The 18,952-nt window shown below is 42.3% G+C and overlaps 1 protein-coding gene across 2 annotated transcripts in view; it reads right to left on the bottom strand.

Moving 5' to 3' along the window:
• The window catches only part of Usf3 (upstream transcription factor family member 3), a 53,046-nt gene extending 34,309 nt beyond the window's left edge, over positions 1-18,737 (bottom strand). For both annotated transcript variants that reach the window (XM_029544396.1, XM_021209710.2), the window contains exon 1: positions 18,545-18,737. The gene's annotated coding sequence lies outside the window, so the exon portion shown is untranslated. The remainder of the gene's footprint in view (positions 1-18,544) is intronic.
• Positions 18,738-18,952: the final 215 nt, after the last annotated feature.

Genomic DNA, 18,952 nt, shown 5'->3' with positions numbered 1-18,952 from the left:
AGAGAGGGAGAGAGGGAGAGGGAGAGAGGGAGAGAGGGAGAGAGGGAGAAAGTGGGGAGGGGGGCTTAGCAGATAAAAGTGCACAGCACTAAGTTGACCACCTGTGTTCTCTGAGTTTGATCCCCAGGACCCACACAGTGGAAAGAGAGACCAGTCTCCCACAAGTTGTCCTCTGACCCCCACTCACACCCATGGCAGCAGGGTATGCCTCCCAAAAGAAAAAAAAATGTAAAATAAAAAATAGAAAGGAAAGAAGGGGAGGGGGAAGGGGAGAAGAGGAGAAGGAAGGACAGTGGAGGGAAGGGAAGAGAAGGGAAAGGAAGGGAAAGGAAGGGGAAGGAGAAGGAAAAGGGGGAGAGGAGGGGGAGGGGAGGGGAGGGAAAGGGAGGGAAGGAAAGGGAAGGAAGAGCAAGCCTGCCAAGGTCACACAGGCCTGTTAGCCAACACTAGAGAGGGTGAGACAAGAGGAGCACTGTATGTCTGTAAGTGTGAGGCCAGCCAGGCTAGTAAACCAAGGTTGAGCTAAGATAAACACTGTCTCACCAAAACAAACCGACAGTGCCAGGGCACCCAATGCCCTCCTCTGGTCTCTGAGTACTACACACACAGTACACATTCAGGCAAAAACGCTTATACAAAGAGAATAACAATAAGTCTTTAGAATAAATTAATAAACTGGGTATGATGGTACACAGCTTTAATCCTAGCACTTGGAAGGCAAAGGCAAGTATATCTCTGTGAGTTCAAGTTCAGCTTGGTCTACATAGCAAATTCTAAAGCAGCCAGGGCTAAGCAGAGAGAGCCTGCCTCAAATAAACAAACAAACAAATAGACATGAAAAAAGTAGAAAAAAGGTTACAACATCTTACTGAAAGACAATATTTTCAGCCTCTAATATTTAATTCTGGCTTGCTATTATTTAGTGCATTCTAAAACGTTTTATGCTTACTTTAAATGCTTTATGGAATGATTACACAGATAAGATACACATTCTATTATCTCTTTAAGATTTTCTTAGTATATATTGACTGTATGCAGCAACAGGTTTCATTATGACATTTTGCACATAACTTACTTTAGTCATATTAACTCCCCAGTGCCCTCTCTTGTGCCTTGTCCTGCCTTCTTGCCCCCTTACTCTTCCAAAGAATAAACCTCAGTCCAAAGGACGTCACGCTACTAGACAGGAGTGTAACTCACGGAAATTAGGCCACAACTAAACTCAAATCTCGGGCTTGGATCAGTTTTCTGCTCTGCACCAAAATGAGCCCTACTTACTTTGATCATCCTGCTCTACTAGTCTTTCCTGATACCAAATATATATGCCTAGGAAACAAAGAAATTGACACACTATTCTCCACTGCATCTTTCAACAACAATCACTGTGGACTCTTCTGGAAGTGTTCTTCTTTGTGTATCCACTTTTTCTAAAATGGTAGTCTGTAAGCAACTCTGCATCCTTCGTCATAGTGACCATGAGCAGTTCTCCATTTCTCCAAATCCTTAGAGCTATGATGCCACAGCCCAGGCACTGACAGACACATCCTGCTTCATGCTGTGGCCAGCTTTGCTCTCTGTGCTTATTGGCAGTCCTCTCCAGCATTTGGGTTAGAAAACTCTTTCCCCAGAATGTGCTCTTACTACTTCCGCATGGTTTAACTCCTTCAACCTAGCAATCTCTGGACATGGACTCATGTATTTCTTAATGACCAGGACACACTCTGGCCCTAAAATGATAAACTGACTTTGTCGTGGTGCAAACACCATCTCAACTATTTGTGGAAACTAACGGTTCCATCTTCACTGGGTAACAACTCTGACCAAATTCTGTTATGTAGAGCACAACCTTTATGTCCTGCAGGTGCAGAACAGTGGTCCTTGACACAGCAAGAATCCTCCATCTGCATGTGTTTCCAGCAGCTGCTGTCTACACCCCAGAGGGAATGCAAGGACCTGTTGATTGGTAGTTTTCTGCTTCCTGTGACTGCTGACTGTCTGAAGTTCTGACTTTCTCTGCCCCTAAAGAGATCTTGCATCTTTCAACAATGTCTGTTAGCTCCTTCCCGCCAACCCCATCACCATCCTATGTGGTGCTAATGTCAGAGTTGAACTGCTAGGATACTTGTTAGAGGAAGGTGAAATAACGAACTCCTGCCCCCAGGTTAGAACTGCTCTTCATGGTGAATCTCAGCTAACCTGTATGGTAGGGGTCGGGGTGAGGAAAGAAGCCACAAGCATAAGCTCCTCACAACAATTTTGAATTTTATTTTTAAACTATACAAGCAAGCCCTTAACATAAAAAAAAAAAAAAAAAAACCTACTTTCAAATCATAAAAAAAAAAAATGTATGGAGTTAAAGAGAAAGTTTCTTTGCTACACTCTTCATGGATAACCACTGTAAACAGTATGACATACTATAGATAGCCTTTCCTCATCTTCTCACTGTGAACTACAAATACTCTCAATGCAAAATTTATTTCATAAGTAAACTCAAAGAGAGAACTAACTCAAAGGCTTCTTTAAATATTCAGTTGCCCAAATATTGTCTGTCTTTTGTTTTGTTTTGTTTTTTTGTTTGCTTTTGGTTTTGGTTTTTTGAGGCAGGGTTTCTCTGTGTAGTCCTGGCTGTCCTGGAACTCATTCTGTAGACCAAGCTGGCCTCGAACTCAGAAATCCACCTGCCTCTGCCTCTGCCTCCCCAGGGAACTCATAAGACAGACACTATTTGGGTGCCGGGCAGTGGTGTTCCTCTACGTTTAACACCTGGTGGTGTCGATCAGACATTTCTCCTTGTATGTGCAAACAATTATCCGTGTGCACAATAGTAGCTGTCACACTGAAAGAAGAGGCCACACAGTAACCCTCTTCAGGTCTGGATGCAGCTCCCTTGCCGTGGGTGCCAGTCAGTCCCTCGCACTCCACCTCTACTCTCACAGCACAGGGCCTTTCTGCTGGCATGGCCTTGCCCCTGCCAGGAAAGCTTGCAGAACAGACCCCAGGCCTGCTCCCTCTTGCTCAGCTCACAAGTGATCCACAGAAACACATCATCTTCCCTTTGCTGCAGTAACGCCAAGAATTTCACCCTACGGGTATATTCACATATGTACAAAACCACATTTATTCAAGGGTATTCATTACAGTGTCATTTGAATTATTTTGAGAAGAAAATGCATGAAAGACTCATCAAAAGAACGTTAATCAAACCCAGGGCCTTCCACATGCTAGGTATGGGATCTACCACTGAGCTATATCTCTAAGCCCTGTTTCTTAGGAAAAGGCGCATACCTTTAATTCCAGCACTTGGGAGGCAGAGACAGGCAGATTTCTGAGTTCGAGGCCAGCCTGGTCTACAGAGTGAACTCCAGGACAGCCAGGGCTACACAGAGAAACCCTGTCTTGAAAAACAAAACATACAAAAAACAAACAAACAAACAAACAAACCCCCCCCCAAAAAAAAGAAGAAAAAAAGAAAAAGAAAAAAGAAAGGAAGGAAGGAAGGGAGGGAGGGAGGGAAGGAGAAAGGGAGGGAGCCCTTTAAAAGGTGGTCAAGTTAAAACGGAGTCAGAGTGTGCTGTAATCTATCTGGCTGTGCCTTTTCATGACATTAGGAAACAGACAATGCGGCAGAGGCACCATTCTGTAAAGACAGAAAAAGCTCAGCCTACAAGCTAAGCATTAGAGATCCACTCTGCCAACAGCTGGGTGGTGCTGCTGGTCTAGAGCTGGGAGAAAATCAATTCCTGTTATTTAAGCCACACTGGCTATGGTACGTTGTTATAGTAGCCCTAGTAAACTAATATTAGTATATATAAAGCTGTTTCAAATTTCATATAAAATATCTACCTGTAGGACAGGAAGAACATACATATATGTTTATAAATATACAGAATACCTTATGAAGGACAGAATAAGAAGAATTACTGAATATATGTATAAACAATTTAATTGTTTTAACATGCATATATTTCTACTGTAAAATACATATTAATTTCTACACATTTTCTCAGGGTTCAAATTTGGCCTCAGTCAAATGTAACATTGTTATTGTTAAAGGGCGCTGGAGATATGCTGTGCAGGACACAGTTAACATGCACAAGGCCCTGGGTTCACCCTAACACAAATAAGGAAAAATAAACAAAATAAAAAACTCCAAAAAAAATCCACCCCAAAACAAATAACAAAATACCCCTAATATCTCCTATATTCCCCCCATTCCCTAATCCCTTTCTCCCAGAATTAAGGTAGTCACCATTATCTAACCCACCCTGTATTCTTCCATTGGACATCAACTTAGCATAGAGTTTTCTGGGCTTCCTACAGAGTTATCTATATGTACTCAATGGAAGTTTTTGTAAGAATGAAACCATGCCATGCTTGACTCTGAAACAGCTTTTACATTGAAATTCGTGATGGCCATCATGTACTTCCGGATGTCCGTCATACATTTATCATTTTCTTTTAATAGCTAAAAAGTCTTTATTACCCATTATAGCTGCATTAATAATACAATTTTATCCTTTCCCTCCTTTCCTACTGAAAATGATGCTGGAAAAAAAAAACAATGCACGGGGCAGTGGTGGCGCACGCCTTTAATCCCAGCACTTGGGAGGCAGAGACAGGCAGATTTCTGAGTTCAAGGTCAGCCTGGTCTACAAAGTGAGTTTCAGGATTAAAAAGAAAATACATTCATATGTTAAGGATCATTTACAGAGCTGGATGTGATGGCATAAGCCTTTACTTGAAGTATGCTGGAGGCAGAAGCAGGTAAATCTCTGAGTTCAAGGCCAGCCAGAACTACAATGAAATGCTGTTTCAATAAACAACAAGCAAATAAACAAAACAAATAAAACATTTCTATTTCTTCTGTAATTTCATTTTTTATGGCATCAGTGTTTTCTTTCTTTTATTCTGGGTGGTGGTGCACTACAGAGACGTGGGCTAGTGCATTTCTAAATGTAAGGCCAGCCTAGCCTACAGAGTGGGCTCTAAGACAGTCAGGCTACAGGGAAAAACCCTGTCTTGAAAAATCAAAAACGCCGGGCAGTAATGGTGCATGCCTTTGATCCCAGCATTTGGGAGACAGAGGCAGGCGGATTTCTGAGTTTGAGGCCAGCCTGGTCTACAAAGTGAGTTCCAGGACAGCCAGGGCTACACAGAGAAACTGTCTTGAAAAAAACAAAAAACAAAACAAAACAAACAAAAAAGACAAAACAGGGCTGGTGAGATGGCTCAGTGGGTAAGAGCACCCGACTGGTCTTCCGAAGGTACGGAGTTCGAATCCCAGCAACCACATGGTGGCTCATAACCATTCATAAAAAGGTCTGATGCCCTTTTCTGGAGTGGCTGAAGACAGCTACAGTATAATAATAAATAAATAAATAAATGTTTAAAAAAAAAAAAAAGACAAAACAACTCACCTATTTTTATTTTATTTATGAGTGTTTTACCTTCAGGCACCACATATATGCAGTGCCTGTGGAGGCCAGGAGAGAGATGGACTTCAGGAACTGAAGTTACAGACATTTTTGAGAGGCCAAGTCTGTGCTGGGAACTGACCTAGATCTTTTATGAGATCAACCAGTGCTTCCCCCCCCCCAACCCCCAGACAAGGTTTCTCTGTGTAGCCCTGGCTGTCCTGGAACTCACTCTGTAGACCAGGCTGGCCTTGAACTCAGAAATCCACCTGCCTCTGCCTCCCAAGTGCTGGAATTAATTAACTAGTGCTCTTAACCATCTAGCAATCTCTCTGCACACCCTAAACACTAAAATAAAACTAAACAAAACTCTCTCCATGTGAAAACACTTTTCACATTTTATTTTTTGGTTCCCTTTTTGTTACTTTTGTTAACCATTTTTTTGAACTATGATTGGTAAATACGTCTTTTGGAATTTGTTATTTCTTGTAGCCACTGTACATATTTTTGTTGCATATGCAATGAGTATCTATTCTTAGCTTCATAGGAACAAAGTCATAGTAAACATTTTAGACATAAAATGTCTGTAGTCTGAAATTGAGCTTTGTGTGGTAACAATGTTAGTATGCATTTTCTTTACTCCACATATGTCTGGCATGTGTATACCTGTATTTCATTTCTCACCTTCCTGCATAGCTTTCTGTCTAACCAAGTTAGAGATGTGTTTCTCTACAATGGACACAAGTTATCTACCAGTCACACTTACTGTACCTGCTGTTCCCTCACAGACTGGTCCCTCTCCCATCCTACTGTTTTAACGATGTAGCTAATAAAGTTTTCCTCCTTATTTTTCTCCACATAGTTTTCTTTTCTATTAAAAATGTCCTTAGTGATGGCACACACCTTTAATTCCAGCACTTGGGAGGCAGAGGCAGGCGGATCTCTTTGAGTTTAAGGTCAGAGTGGCCTAGAAATGAGTCCAGGACAGCCAAACAGAGAAACCCTGTCTCAAAAAAAATAAATAAATAAAATTCAAAAAAAGTCCTTAATAATTAAAAAACATACCAATGGGAGATCCGTTAGCTATCCTCTCTATTTCATAAACTCCTCCAATCCTCACTTGGGCATGTATTTCTCTAAAGCCCGGCATTTGAGCTCTTTGGCTTTGTACTTGGCTTTGGGAGGTTCGGTAGATGGATTTATTTATTTATTTATTTATTTATTTATTTATAGATAAAGCAATAGGGTCTCAGAATTAGAAGTGCTGAAGCCTTGTGTTGTCAGAGAGTAATGCTAAAGGTAAGAATCATATTCAATACCAATGGAAGCTGTTTTTCTGAGTATTTTCAATCAGTGGCTGGTCAAATGTACAGGTGCAGAATACACAGACATGGAGACCAACTCTGAAATCTAAACAGATTTTCCTCCTATTAAAAACTATCACTCAGGGGTTGGAGAGATGGCTCAGTGGTTAAGAGCACTGACTGCTCTTCCGGAAGTTCCCAGTTCAATTCCCAGTAACCGCATGGTGGCTCACCATCTGTAATGGGATCCCATGCCCTCTTCTGGTGTGTCCAAAGAGAGAGACAGTATACTCATATACATAAAGTAAATAAATCATAAAAAAAAAATCAGCCAATCATAATAGTGTACCCCTTAAATCTCAGAACTCAGGAAGCTGAGGCAGGACTGTAAGCTCAAACATTGCCTGAGTTACAAAAAACTTCCAAGGCAACCCATAATATACAACAGGAACCTGTCTCAAGAGGCTGGAGGGTGACTTGGGAGTAAGTGAACCGATGCTCTTCCAGAGGAACTTTCATTCCCAGCATCCATATGGTGGCTCACACATAGCCCTTAGTAACTCCAGTTCCAGAGGATCTGAAACCCTCTTCTGGGCTCTCTAGGCACTCGGACACGTACGTGGAGTATATATGTCACACACAAACAAAACACTCGTGCACATAAGATAATTTTTTTTTAAAGAAAAAGAACTTGTCTCAAAAGAGAAAATGACGGTGTGGAGAGGACTTGTCCATTGAGGGCATGCGCAACCCTTGGAGAACCAGGTTTGGCTCTCAGAACCATAGAATCATAACCAGAGGTCTGCTGCTCCAGACCCGATACCTCTGGCACCTGAACTCACACACATACACCCACACAAGAAACACGTGTATAAACACATAATTAAAAATTAATCTTAAAATAAGTAAACATATAAGTAACTAAAATCTATCAAACAAATAAACTGAGCCTATGATCTCCTTCCCTCCCATAACTAGAGTTTTAATACCCTGTACTACCCATCAGCTAACTTCCCAGTGACTTACTAAAACTATCTGGAGCTTTAGTAGTAAATGTGAGCTCTCCCCCAGGTCTGTAATCCATGCCCTCACATCACATCATTACTCTTTGTCATATGAACAGGATTTGGGAAGATCCTTGCCTTGGGGAGTCAGTAGTAAGCCAGCTGCTGTCTGTACTGCCTCGAAAGTTTACTTCAGAAAAACTGTCCTATTCTTATAGTAATCCATTGTTAATTTATAGTAATAGCAATTCCTCAAATATTTGAGGATATTTGGGGATAAAAAAATTTATTTATGTTATACTCAACTTCATTTCTCTAAGATTAATCTCTGTTCGGCTTGGTCTTTTTTATTTATATTTTCCTTAAGTACACAATAATTCCTGGTTAAACAAACCAGTGACTAGTGTTTTCCAGCACAGCTGTTTTCAGTTACAGCTGTGTGTAAAAAGCATACTTCCCCTGGATGTGGTGGAATACACCTGTAGTTTCCAAACTTGGGAGACTGAGCCAACAGACCGAATTTCCTAGCGGCCTGGAGCACATAGTGAGACCCTGTCTTTAAAAGCTCCCTAGCCAGCGCACCTCAGCTAAAAACCACTTTTTAAGATTTTATATTGTGTATGTTTGTTTATACTGGTGCCACACGTATGCAAGTGCCCACAGAGCCAGCAGAGAGAGTTAAGTCCCCTGGAGCTAGAGTTATAGGCTGTTGTGAGCTCTCTGATGTGGGTGATGGGAACCAAACTCAGATCCTCTGAAGAATAGCAAGTACTCTTAACCACTCAGCCCCAAGAACCAATGTTTAAAAGATGTGAAAAACCACTCCTCCTTGCCATGAACATGCACCTGAGTATAGACACTTGAGCTATCAAAAGTATCCATGAGCAGAAATCAGCAGCCAGGCGTGCCTCTCAAGGAAAGAGCCACAATCACAGTGGAATTATAATTCATCCTCTAAGATGTGATAATGATGCTCTCCCTGGCTCTATAGAGCCCACGCTGGACAATGCCTCTAATTTATGCAGGTATGCAGCAGTAGATATTTCATTTCTGGTGTTGTGATAAAATGCCCTGACAATAGCAACTTAGGAAACAAAGCTTTAATGGGCTTTCAATTCTTACAGTCTTACCACTGAGGGTAAGTTAAGACAGGGACTTGAAGCAGGTCACATCATCTCTATGACCAGACAATTGTATTCTCGCTTGGATACTTGCTCTCTTAGCTAGCTTCCCCTCTTCGACTATTCAGGACCTTCTGCCTGGAGGGTGATTAGTCTACAATGGTCTCGATCTCCTTTCACCAATTAACAATGAAGCAGACTTCACAGACAGGCCCACAGTACAGCATGATCTAAATAATTCATCATATTAAGAGTTTCTTTCTGGGGATTCTAGTTTGGGTCAAGTTGACAAAACTAACCAGCATAGTATCCTACCAGGTACTAATAACCAGCATAGTATCCTACCCAGTACTAGGACTGCTGCTTTCAAGTCTGGTAATCCACGGTACCTAGGTACTTTCTTACCATCCTGAATTTACTCTAAATTTTCATCCAAGTTTTTCCAGAATTGATTTGAGAAAGCTCAACTTGAAGCATGAATGGCTAGATTTAGCATTAGTTTGAATCCACAAGTGTTGTAATTTTCAAAAATTCCAAACATTTTCAATCTGCAAAAAATAGCTGTCCCAGGGTTTGAGCTCTAAGTTGTATCCTTATCGCCTCATTTTCTGTTTGCTATCTAACTAGCACTTTTTTCATTATACAAATAAATATATATTTATAATAAACTATTCAGGTAATACTTAAGATTTAAGTTATAAAAATATTATCTTCATTGATTTTCCCCTCTAAATTCCTGAAACACTTCAAGTAATGTTGTATTTTTGCTTTCTATGTCCTGCTCAGTGAATTAATTTTTCTCTCAGAGAAAAGATTGTCTTAGTTATAGTTTTATTGCTGTGAGGAGACACCATGACAAAGGCAACTCTTATAAATAAGGCAGATTTTTACTTAGGGCTGGCTTACAGTTTCAGAGGTTTAGTCCATTACATCAGGGTGGGAAGCCTGGTAGCAATCAGGCAGACACGGCTGCGAGAGCCAAGAGGGCAACATCTACATCCAAAGTCAGCAAGGTAGAGGCTGGAGTTCCACACTGGGAGCTTAAGCACTTGACACACTTCCTCCAGCAAGGTCACACTTACTCAAAAAAGGCTACACCTCCTAATAGTGCCACTCCCTGTTGGCCAAGCTTTCAAACACGAGTCTATAGGGGCCAAACCTATTTTCAACCACCACACTATCTAAATATATTTTTTAGAATTCTATAAGAAATGTATTCAATCATTAGTTTACATCAATATGGGCTCATAGGTATCTTATATGCTGAGTCACAATTCAATGCTAACGTTATTTTATTGCTCAAATTGCTTAAGTTTTGGCTATTGCACAGAAACCAAGGAAACAAATGGCTGGGGTGATAGCTCAGCCAATAAAGCCAAAGAGGACCTGAATTCAGTTCCCAGCACTGCACACACACACACACACACACACACACCCCTTAGCCCTGGAGAGATAGCAGCAAGTAGAATTTCAGGTTTGGGGAGAGACCCTGTCTCAAAAACAAACAACACTGGAGCACAACCAAGGATGACACCCCATGTCATTCTTGACCTTTTAGTTGCACACACATGTAGGTGCTCATGTGTGTGCATACAAACACACACAGGAAAAAGAAAAAACAAAACAAAACGAAATAGCGCCTAAAATGGTTCTAGGCCATAATCGCTATATTCACTAATACAACTGCTACCATGTATCCTTGGTGTATCCTTTACCCACATCAGTGAGTGATCCTAAGGTGCTGTGAAAACAGCCTTTGATGTCAGACTCAGCTTTCAGCTTTGAAGTACTCATCAGACTCAGCATCCTCAGGCTTGAAGTCAGAGAGTATCAGCAGTCAGAGAGGACTCTAGGGACCAGTTAGTGCATGTAGCAAAACACCCACTTCACAGCAGGAGCTCAGTAAGTTAGCTACCTTTCCCCTCCTCTCACCTGCGTGAGAAGACAGGTGTGAGCTGGTGCACTGGACAGTTTCTGTGCCCATGTATCTTTTATCTCTCTAGAACTTCCCAGAGCTAATTCTTCTGTTACCAGCTCTTCCCTCAGCAGCAATTTATTGCTTCCGCCACATTTGACTTCTCCCTTCTAAAATGTAAAGAGATTCTTCACATTCAACAAGAAATCTGCTTTTTCTGTGTATCTTTTAACTTCGCCTCTCCTTCCCTGGCTAATCCCTGTTTTAGGACTGTTTACTATTAGATTGCTCAAACCAATGGAAAGACTTCCTTGACGGCCAGGGACTTCATCAAATCAAAGATCTTCCTGAAGTTCCACCCCTTATGTTGGTCTTACTCTTTTCTTACTTATGTGTGCCCCACCCCCCAATTTAGGAATTCTTGCTTCTTTCTCATTTGAGTTCCCATTTTCATTACTCTCTTCCCTTTTATGTTTTTTTTTTTTCCTGGTTAAAACACACTCACTCACACTCACACACACACACACACACACACACACACACACACACACACACACATATCCCTTTCAACTTTCATGCTGCTTTGCATCTGTAGATAGGTAAAGTTCTCATTAAAACATTCAGAACAAACAAAGAAGTTTATTTGGAACATATTAAACTTCCTCAGCTTGTAAAAGATCTACTTTATCCCAAGTCTCCATTTTATCAATTAATCTGGCTCTCATCTCAAACAAACTCAGACCTCCTTACCAAATGCTATTATTTTTATCTCACTTATGTTTCCCTGTTCATTACCATGTTAGCTTAGGCCCCTTTTACACCTCTGGCTCTGAATCGTCTTCCCATTCTTCATGGGTTTTATACCCACTCCAACATTCCACTGATCTTTTCCTCCAATTCACCAAATTCTGTCATGTTCCTCACTCTAGCACTTACAGCAGCATCAGCCCTCTGTAGACAGAGTTCCATATCCATGAATTCAGCCATTTTTTTGTTTGTTTATTTTGTTTTTGGCTTTTTGAGACAGGATTTCTTTGTGTAGCCTTGGCTGTTCTGGAACTTGGCCTATAGACCAGGCTGTCCTCGAACTCTCTAGTGATGGGATTAAAGGCATGTATCAAACTAAAATATTAGGAGAACTTTTTAGCTACACTGAGTATCTACAGATGCTTCCCCCTTGTGATGTCTTCTGTTTTGTGTTTTGGTTTGGTTTGGTTTGGTTTGGTTTTTTTCCGAGACAGGGTTTCTCTGTATAGCCCTGGCTGTCCTGGAACTCACTCTGTAGACCAGGCTGGCCTCAAACTCAGAAATCCGCCTGCCTCTGCCTCCCGAGTGCTGGGATTAAAGGCGTGTGCCACCACGCCCAGCAATGTTTTCTAAAGTACAATACAGTATGGGCCTCTGGGGTACTGTGCATAATCTCAGCACCTGAAATACTCAGGCAGGAACATAAAATGTGAGGATAGTCTGGGCTGTATAGTACAATCCTGTTCACAAAATAAAACCTCAAACGTACTACAGTACTAATAGATGTATCCATGCACTGCATAGTGATGTTTACTTACTCACAGCCTACAAGTCCAACAGTGCTCCCCTAACACTGTAACAGAGTTAAAGAGTCCTATTACCTCATATCTACTGTATCTTTTCTATGCCTGTATATGTTTATACATATATTTATACACATAAGCAACACCATATTATGATTATAATATCTATGACAATAATGTGGTAGATAAGTTTGTAGTCTGGAAGAACAGACTTCGGCACAAGACTTATGTACATCTAGACTCACAAGCATACACTACATGATAATGAAACTACATTTTCACATTTCTCAGACTTTACCTCATCCTTACAATGTATGACTAAATTCATACAGCATTTAAGTTATATGATGTATTACAAATAATCTATAAGCAATTTAAAGTATATAGGAGAATGCATATAGGTTATGCAAACATGCAAACATTTTGACATTGTGCATAGTGAATTTTGAAGATTTATTTAATTTTTTAAAATTATGTGTCTGTGTGGCATAGGGTATATATACCTGACTGCAGGTGCTTCAGAAGGACTGAGGTGTCAGATTTCCTTGAATTGGAGTTACAAGTGCTTGTGATCCATTACACATGGGTACTAAGAACCAAACTTGGGTCTTTTGTGAAAACAGTATGTAGTCTTAACCATGGAGTCATCTGCCCAGCCCCCTAAAGGATACTTTTATATTTTAAAGTTTTTACACATGTGGAGGGATCCTGGAAAAAAATATTCTACAGAATACCAAAGGACTCTGTATCCTTGCCCAGCAACTATTGTATCATGTCTAAACTCTGAGTCCTGGCTTTCAGTCTCCCCCGCCCACATCTACCTGACACAACACATAGGAGCATGGGTAACTAGCTGGTTTACTCTCCCTCCTATCCAACTCAGATAGCCAAGCTCCCTTTGTTCTTGTGAACTCACTTCTCCTACATTCTCGCTACTTCTTCCACTGAAATGAGCCTCTGACCTTTCTCTGCTTGTCCAAATCCTACCTGTCCTTCAAAGACCAGGGCAAGTCTGTCCACCTGACAAGCTTCCTAGCATTTCTAGCTAACACAAACTTCCTATACTCTGGACCCCACCACTCTCACTACTTGGTAACCTGTTACATCAGATGCTTTTCTTTCCTTGATAACTCACTCTCCCCTACCATACTGGTGCTTTTTCAAGAAAATACAACTTTACTCATGTGTCTCCATTTGAAAGATGTCAATGATTTCTTTTCTGGGTCTATTAACTTCTCTTTCTCTAACCATCAGACTTCTTAAAGAACTAATTTACACTTACTATTTATTCCCTCTTCCTTATTTCCATTCTCTCTTCAGATAGCAAATGCTGACTTTCATTCCAAAAACTTCGTACACCAGGCTCACCAAAGGCTTCCACACTGCCAAACACAGACCATCTGTAGAAAATACCTGCAGCTCTGGCTGTCTGGCAGCAATAGCCTGTGCCTCCTTTGAAGAGCTCCTCCACCCCACTCTTCAAACAGGACTTCAAACATGGGCTGACATCAGAGGTGTGGCACAGAGCTAATAGCTAAGGCTCCCTGCACAAGAAGGAAAGCTGGCTGGGGCTGACCTCTGGCCTGGCATTCCCTCACCTTCCCCAGCTTTCTCTCTGAATACTCTTCTAGCTCTGTGTATACCCATGACTCTCCATTTTCTGCTTACACGGGCCTAAGTCAAATTCTGTTGCTAATAACTCAAGAGAATTTAGTACTGCATGTTGTGCAGAAATAGAACTGGTACCTGCCTCGGGATGCCATCTTTTGTTTTTCTTCTCTATGACTTCTGATGCTTAAGAAATGACAGCAGCTAATGTGAGAATTCTTTCACCAGGGATCCCAGGATAGCTTCAGTAATAGGGAAGTAAAGATATCTGGGATTCCTCAACCAGCCACATAATAGGCAAAAGAAAATAAGGGATCTTTCCTAGTTTTTTTTCCTCTTCCCTCCACCCTCCTCCTCCTCCTCCTCCTCCTCCTCCTCTCATAGGTTATAGTCTGGCAGTCAGTAAATGGTGTAGGAGTCCCTTAATTACTTGCTGTGGGTGCTCCCCAGTCTTCCCCAAATTTTCTTATGAGCTGAGTTCAGTATTTACTATTTCTATATTCTCTTTAGCACCTATGGTGTTGGGCAAATGCAAGTACTCAATAAATACTTGATGAGCTGAATTAAAAACACAGTATTAGCACATTAATAGGAACAACTTATCAAGCCCTACTGATCTAATTAAAAGATCTGGCCTTCTGAAGTAGCACAATTGTACCCACATGGAAAATTTAATGAGAAAAAGAAAAATTATCCAATTGAACAGTTAACAGTTTTCCTATTAGTAAGGGTTTCACAAATATTTTATGGATAACAAGCTCAGAGAAAAATGCTTAAGGTGTATATACATGCATATATGGAAGATTACACATTTAAGGCATCTAAATCCATAACTAAAGTTAAGACAATATGTAGTTTTGGCAAAACCAATTAATGTCAAATCAACTTTTGTTAAAGATATGTTTAATACCCTATGTATAATAAAGTATGGCAGTCACATTTAACATAGTTTTTTTCAGTGTCTGTTAGTGACAAATTCAGTATTAGAGGACACAGTTCCTATGATTGGAATGTTCTAGTTCTGTAATACTTCAACAGTATCTAGAAATACAATGAACATCATGCATGCCCTTGAACATAGAGCCCCTGAAGGCTAGTAGTCAGATAAACACATACCTGTGGCTATGTGATGAGTACTAACATATAAGTCTAGGGACCAAAAAAAAAAAAAAAAAAAAAAAAAAAAAAAAGAAAATAATCAACCTGCTGAAAAAAACAGGTAAGTATATGAAAATAGTTTGAAAGCAAGGCATGGTGGACAACTATAAGTCCGGCACTTGGAAAAAGACACAAGTGGATCTCAAGAACTTGAGATGAGCCTGGTCTACATATGGAGTTCCAAGATATACTGTCTTACACAACAGCAATAACACTTCACAAAGTAACTCAATACTAGTTATGGGATGAGGACACTGCTAAGCCACAGCAGAAATCAAACCCAAACCCGTGGTTGGAATGAGCTCAAGAGAATTCTAAACCACAGGAACAAAACACTCTTTGCCACTGAATTGTAAAAGAAAAAAAAAACCCAAGTATATGTGTTGAATTAACCCACACTAACAGTACAAAGGGAGTTTTTAGAACAACATGTAGTTTGAAAGTTCAAAGAGAGCTTATCACAAAAACACGTCGAGGTGTAGGAGCCACTTTTCCTAGATTAGCTCATAAGATACTTCTCTTTAAAGCAAATGGAGACCATCACAAAAGCAAAACAACAAACAGACAAACAAAACCCACCACAACAGGACACAATGCAGAGATCAACCGATTATGGGGAGCCCAGCCCCAGTAGGTACATCTACACCACAGTTCCTGCATCTATGGTTCTGGAAACATCATGCAAGAGGGGAAGGAAAGACTGTAAGAGCCAGAATACCAGCAGTCTGCAGTGAAGCGGTCGGTCACTCTTAGAAATGGCTGCAAAACCCAGATCAGAACAATGGTGATTTCAGTGGACATGCTAATGTGGAAGGAAGAAAATTTCATCATGTTCCCATCCCTATACAAAAAAATTACAGCAACTAATGACCATTGGGAGGAGAATTAGCCTCACCCAAGGATGACCCCCAAAACTGATTGTCCAATTCAGAGTGGTCAAACTTGAAGCTATATAAAAACCACCAACAAAAATCAGAATCTGGGTGTTGGTGGTAGCACACACCTTTAATCCCAGCACTTGGAAGGCAGAGGCAGATGGATCTTTGAGATCAAGGATAGCTTGGTCTACACATCGAGTTCCAAGACAGCCAAGGTTACACAGAGAAACTCTGTCTCGAAAAACCAAACAGAACAAAATTTGTTGTTGGCTTGGTAAGATGGCTCACCAAGTACTTGCTGCCAAGCCTGACAAGTTGAGACCAATCCCACACAGCAGAACATTGTCTCTCAAGTTGTTCTCTGACCCCCCATCTATATACTGCAAATTCAGACCCACCCCCAACTCTCAATAATGTAATTAAAAAATCTCAAACTATTGTTGGTGTGAGGTATGAGGGCACACATCTGTAATCCCAGCACTTGGGAGATAAAAGCCCGAGGATTGCTACAAATTCAAAGTCAGCCTATGAGCAATGAGAGATCCTCTATCACAAACACACACACACACACACACACACACACACACACACACACACGCTCAATGTATATGTGCATTTATATACCAAAGATTTCATATTTAAAGGATCTGACACTACAATTACTTGATATAGAGGGGAATTACAAGGAGTGGATATCCATTTCCTGAGAAACACCCAAATTAGCAACAGCAGGGATCTAAATTGCATTATCTGAGTGAGGGGTCCAAAGGTTCACATGGAAGGTTGTGGGGCAAAAGTTGAATACACAACTTAAGGCTTGCCAAGGAAAACCCTGGAATACAAGCAGAACAGTCTGGACATTGTACCAAGCTTAAGGTAATTTTCAGCCCTGGCTGCTGAGCAGAATAGCCTGGAGAGTTTTAAGAGGTATACCACAGCCTGCCTCCCTCCAGATCAAAGGTAAAGTCTGGGAAGGTGACTGTAACAAACAGTCCAGCTAAGGAACCATTGGGCTTGACCACAGGAAGGAACAGTGTGAGATAACATTAAGACCTGGCTTTACTGCCAGGGGTTCCGAGCTTGCTATCTGTGCAAGCTTCTCTTCTAACCAGAGTTAAACAGTGCGTGTGTGCGTGTGTGTGTGTGTGTGTGTGTGTGTGTGTGTGTTTCATACAAAACTAACTCAGTGTAAAATCTTTTTAAAAAAAAACTTCTGTGATATTCTACAGACAACTAGGGTAGAAAATAACTATTCTAAGTAGCCCTTACTACACTGAATGGAGAAGCTTTTGTATCAAAAATGTTCTACATTTCATCAATGCACAAACTACTACAATCACCAAACTACTAATGTTAATCCATACACAATTCATAGTGTTTAGACTAAGTGCCCAACCTTTTGACATTGTGACACAACCTTGTCTTTATAAGGTTCACTCTTTGGAGCCACACAATGAAATTAAGAAAGGAAAAAAGGAACCCTCAAGGGATTGAATAAGTTTTCGATTTTGGGTTGGACCACTTTTATGGTCATTCTGGGTCACTAGGGGCTGGTGGCCTTTGGTATGCTCCTTGATACAGCTTTCATTCACAACTCTTGGCTTCAGAGTGATTACAATGAATCTTCCTCAGTTTGCAACAAATATTTTGTGTATTTCCCAAACAAATGGAAACATATTATCTATACAGCAAGTCAAGAGTTCTGAGGGAAAGGAAAAGGTCACCAAGGAAACTGTTGGTTCCACAAAAAGCAAGTCTGACTGGCCATGGGGAAAAGCTACTGCAGCGTCCACGTACTCATCAACGTTTCCTTTAAGACTCTGCCACTGTTACCTATAAAGTCGGCCAGACCTATCATGTGTGTTAATTCACTCTACTTAGTGGTAAAATGTTATCTGAACATTAGTTGGATTTGGCAGTTAGTTTTGGATTTGGGGTGGTCTCTTATCTACAAGGCGAGATCAATAAAAGCAAAACAGACCCCACAGAGAGAAGAGAACTCTATCCCCAAAATGCCCAACCTCAGCCAAGCGTCCAGGAACCTCATGCTTGTTCAGAAAATTTGAAATCGGGCGAGAATGCCATTCGCTTGGACCAGTGCTATTCAGAAGCAAAAGATGGGCTTCTAAAAAGAAGACGGCAGCCTAACTCTCCGACACAGGGGTGAAAGTTACAAAAGCAAGCAGCACGAGTTTGACGAGTGGGTCAGAAGGAAAGTCAGAAGACAAGTAAAGAGATGGAAGAGATGGCAAAGGGTGAAGGAGGCTAGCAAAGGCCACCCGGTGGGGACCTGGCTGCCCAGCTCTTTATGCACCCAGGACAGCATGGGGCCTCTGTCCGCTGGCGCGCACCAGGAACAGGGCGAGCTCCCTCAGGCCTGGCACCGAGGGAGCGAGCATGCCGGGGTGAAGAGAGCCATCGCCCCGGGATAGGTGGGGAGTTCTGGGTTCCCCAGGAACGAGGGGCACTCAGCCTAGCCCTCACCTCCCGCGGCTAGGAGGGGGTGGGTGGAGCTGAGCCCGGGGCCGCCCCCCGGAGCCGCCCCCGCAGCCGCGGTCCCGGCTGTCAGCGCCCCCTCCCGCGGCCACTCACCCGCCGGTGACGCGCTCCGGGCCACGGCGGCGGCGATCCCCGCCTGGGTCATGGTCCCAGGAGCGGAAGGCAGCGGTGTCTGGCCGTCTAGGCGAGCCTCTGGGACCGCGGCCGCCGCCTGCTTCTGCGGGGCTGGGGGAGCGCGGGCCCGGGCCCTCCTCTCCCCCCGCCCCCGCCGCCTCTCCGCGCGGCCACCGCCGCCGCAGCGAGCCCGAGCCCTCGAGGCCGGAGACCCGGCGGCAGCACGGCCTCAACTTTCCCAGCCCCCCTCCCCCCGCCCCTCCCGCCCCTCCCGCGGCCGCCGCTCGGCACGCGCACAGCCTAGCCTGGATGCGCCTCGCGCCCGCCCCGACCAAGCGGCCTGCCAATCCGGTGCTGGGGAGGCTGCCCTCGTAGCCAGTCAGAAGC

This window comes from Mus pahari, chromosome 12 (assembly GCF_900095145.1).
Source record: "Mus pahari chromosome 12, PAHARI_EIJ_v1.1, whole genome shotgun sequence".
In the NCBI taxonomy this organism is placed as follows: Eukaryota; Metazoa; Chordata; class Mammalia; order Rodentia; family Muridae; genus Mus; species Mus pahari.
The sequence above is the reverse complement of the archived record's forward strand: the minus strand, read 5'-3'. Positions and strand labels throughout refer to the sequence as shown.